This window comes from Delphinus delphis, chromosome 11, assembly GCF_949987515.2.
Source record: "Delphinus delphis chromosome 11, mDelDel1.2, whole genome shotgun sequence".
Taxonomy (NCBI): Eukaryota; Metazoa; Chordata; class Mammalia; order Artiodactyla; family Delphinidae; genus Delphinus; species Delphinus delphis.
In genome coordinates, this window is record NC_082693.1 from 65791871 (window position 1) to 65796408 (window position 4538).

Below are 4538 nucleotides of genomic sequence, written 5' to 3' on the forward strand. Positions count from 1 at the left end.
AGATGGGGTATAAGTGAAGATATACACACCGCATACCATGGAGGGTGGTAAAGGTGATTGTGTCACTTGACTTGGCCTCCTAGAATTTTCAGACTCTGCCAGAAAAATGTGCCCAATGTAGCCCTTTCCCCCCTGAATCCTGGAATAGAGCACGTGGAGTAGAATTGAATCCAAACCAAAGCTGGGAGTTTAGCCTACACTAGCTCAAGCAGAGGACCCCAGCCAAGATCAGCCAAACAGCAGTTGACCCGGAGACCCATGAGAGAGAAAAATCAATGTTTATTGTTGGAACCTGTTGAGATCCTTGTGGTTGCTTGTTACCAGCATTACCTCAGTGAAAACAAAGCAAAACAATACAAAACGGAGTAATGCCAATTTGTGTTTCAAAATTATTAGTAATAAGTAAAACATCCATGCATCCTTTCAGTGCTACCTGAAATGTTAAATAGCTGAACATTTATCTTTAATTTCAGTGAATTAAATTTTTAAGAATCTGCACATTCATTTTTAAAAGCAAGTCACTATCTCCCTGTTAATAAACTTCCTCTCCACAGTACAATTATTCAAAACCATATCATTTTGAAGAATAAGAAACATTTTGAATGATCACACAATGTCCATCTTTTAAACTACTTAGTTTTATCACCAGTGAGTAAAGCGTCACATAGAGCCCCAAATTTAGTGTAAACAGCAGTTTGAATCTTTCTAAACTCACATTAAATGTATTTGGTCAATACATACAAAACAAAAGAATAAAATCCAAATATAGTTGGAAGTTGTTTATCATTGAAGGTAATTACCAGGCTTGGTGTATGTATAGAGGTGAAAGCCAAACTAACAATGACTTCCATTTACTGTGACAGGTAGTATCATAAAACATGTACAGATATTATTTCTAATGTTCTTGATACCTCTGCAGGGTAGGCACTATTACCTCCATCTTAGAGATGAGGATACTGAAGCTCAAGGAAGTGAAGCGATCTGCCTGAGAGCACACAGCCACTAAAGCAGGCTTCAGACAAAAGATTTGTCTGATACCATAACCACAGTGCTACTCACACAGTGTCTTCATCTTTTAATACTCCAGATACTTAGATACTCATAAAAATGTTTGCTGAGTTGAACTGAGAAGAAATAGATATTCAGTTCTACAAGGGATAATTCAGCAAAAGCAGCCACTGTATCTCTTTGTCTAACTTTCCCCTATGCAAGAGTAAAATTATCCCTGAGAGTATCAAGCTGTGACCAATTTTGTTTTGATTTTGTGTTCAATTTGTCTATTCTTTTGGTAACAGCTATAGGAAACTTACTAGATCTTCAGCATCCATACATGAATGGCTCCTGCATCGGCCTAACCTCTTAACCTAGACATTCTGCTTAATAAGAATAGTTCTGCAACCCAGCATGGAATTATGATTTTCCAGGAGCAATCCCTTTAGACATTTAGAAGGATATTCTTTATGATTTTTTCTCATATTACATGCTGCCATATGGCAACAAGAATCTACCCAGCAGAGCATATGGAAAACTTGCCATGCATGGGAAAACATTAGAGGAAAAATATGGAAACAAGAGATGCTGCCATTGCTCATACCACTGCATAAGAAATTTGCTTGCCACTCGTGCCAAAGCATAAGTAGTTGAACATATCTCTTATGTGTGATTTCTATTTTACGTTTAAGTCTGGCTTACCAAGCAGTACCCTGACAGTGTTAATCCCTGTTTGGATGCCAGTTGGATAAAAATGTTTTCCTATAGAAGCAGTGATCTAGCACAGCTAATCCAGAACGTTCTCTGCCACCCACCTGGAATTATTAATCTTCATTTATATCATCATTGAATCCATTTCTCAGAATGAATACTTCCAAGCCAGTCTCAGTTACTTCTTCTCCCTCACCTCCCATATCCAACTAGACACAAATCCCATGAATTTTATTTAAGAAATACAGTTGAATCTGGTTTCTATTTTTCATCCTCACTACCTTTATATTTAAGCACTTATTTCCTCCTTGGAGAATTGTGATAACTATCTCTGTTTCCTCCCTCCTAGACCTAGTTTTTCTTCCCACCAGTCTATCTTTCGACTACTGCTGGAGTTAACATTCTAGAACATAATTCAGATCAAGTCACTTCTGTAGTTCAGAATATCTGTTGGTTTGACAGAGTAAAGAATGAGACCAGTACTTCTTAGCTCTACATCTGAGGGGCTTCACGGTCCATGCCAGTGAACCTCATTTTGGTGATTGCTAGACTCTGGCCACATGACTTTTTTCTCACCATTTCCTCAACCACATTAGACCCTTTTATATCTCCATGTCTCTTGCAAACTAATCTTCCTGGTGGAAGGTCCTTCCCCCACCATCTTTACCTTGCCAATTGCAACTCATATGTGAAAATATCTCCTCCAAAGTAGGTTAGTTGCTTCTTTGATGCTTCCAGAGCTCTTAGTGTATACTGTTATGTTTCTAAGTTTTAATCCCCCTCTTTGCCAACAAGTTTTATAATGTCTGACCCTTAAAAAGACACTTAATAAATAATTGCTGAGTAAATGAATGAATGGTTCAGTGTATCTATTTTAGGATGATCCAATTTTCAACACATACAGAGTTCTATAATATAGACTTTCGAAATTGTAAAAGGGATTAGTTTAAGGGGGAAAAAAACAGCGATATAAGGGGAAATGTTTACATATGCGATATCACACAATAATTTGTCACAAATAATCTTAATTTTTTAAGGGGATTCCCCAAATGAAATTTAATATCAAAACATTCTCAGGATATTCTAAGTCTTCGTCTAGGTAGTTGTGACTGGAAACGAAGTCTCTTTCCTGATCCTTTAGGATTATCACATATTTTCTCACTGTCCTCATTTAATATGACAGTAGTCTCTATAAGTTGGCTGCTACAGATTGCTGGAATCCTTCTGAATTTCAGATTCAACTTCAAATATTATTTATTGAATGCTTACCATATATCCTACACTGTGCTTACTACCTTTACATATATGTTTATCTTTAAGGGGCTAATTTTTTTCATTATTAGTCCTTACTAGTAATTTTTTGACATTCCAGGTCTTATTATTGCTACTATTTCTGCTGCTTCTGTGTTGCTCTTGCAACACTCTATTATTACCTGACACTACCTTATGTTGGATGTAGTTTCCCTCAAACTCCCACCTTTCTGTTTCGTTCTGCAAGCAGTCTCAAGGCTAAATGCTTTCTCTTTGGGCTGTCTGCCCCCCGAACATTAGTCTAAATCCTCTCAATCCTCTAGAAACTCAGGCCTGGCCACATCCCCACATGGTTCATGATGTTATCGATCATTTCATCCTTTCTGGTCTTGCTAACAACTCTGGCTGTACTAGCTTAACTTGCTGCTCACTAACCATCTAGCTCAATCTATGCTTATCTGTCCCACAGGCTGCTCTGACAGCATCCCCATCTCAAACATCAAAGGCTAACTGAAATGATAAATAAGCCTCAAAGCCCTTTTTAAATCTTTTAACTGCCTCCTTAATTTATATTAATCTCCCTTAGTACAGAAATTGCATATGTTTCTACCAAGTTTCTAATTTCTTAGCCCATTTTCAGATAATCAACATTGATTATCAGCCCTTAATAATTGATGAAAGTAATTGTCCCAAAGGAAGAAATTATAAACACCTCCTACATGTATTATTCATTCTTTATAGTTCTGTGTGAGCCTCAAGAAAGAGAAATATATTGAGTCATACATAAAGGAATGAAAAAAAAAATACCTCCAGGGCTATATCAACCTTGAGGCTGCTAAAACAACTATCACAATAAATAAATGTCATTGTCTTCTTTACCTACTGAATAAAAGTGTCTGACAAGGCTGAAAGAAGATGCTCATGGTTTATATTTAGACATTTCACTGTTGTTCAAGATACATTCTTTATTCTGAGAAAGATACCAAACAAGTAAGTTTATCAAAATTTAATATTTTCTTGACAAATATATGCAGCCCACCATTTGTGAGTACAAGTATTTTCCAAAAGTTTGCTTATAACCTGCCTATTTGGAACTTTGTTTCCCTAGAGAACTAATGTTTGTCTCCACCTGAAAAAAGTCAGTTTCACCACAATGTGGCTAAAACAAATACTAATAGCATTGATTCAACTCTGTGAAGCTCTGGTTCATATTTTTGTCATGTAAGTATATATTTCAGGTTAAAATTCAGGTGACAGAAATATGTCTCCCCCTACTAAAATACTGGTGGCAGCTAATGTCAGGGAGGATAAGGTAGCAAGCAGGTGGTCCTGGACTCCACAACATCTGACCTCTCAGAATATGCGGGACGAAGGGAACCTTATAGGTCACTCATGCCCCCAGGATTTATAAATTAAGCAACAAATTCTTGGAGTAAAAAGGCTTTCCTGATAGCACTGTGATTCTACTGAAACACCCATACATTTGAGGAGAGAGAAGAGAGGCTTGTCTATTTGTCATTTCAAGCCAGTATTTTTTTTAATATTCATAAAATCAAATTGAAGTTCCAAATCCAGACAGTCCAACT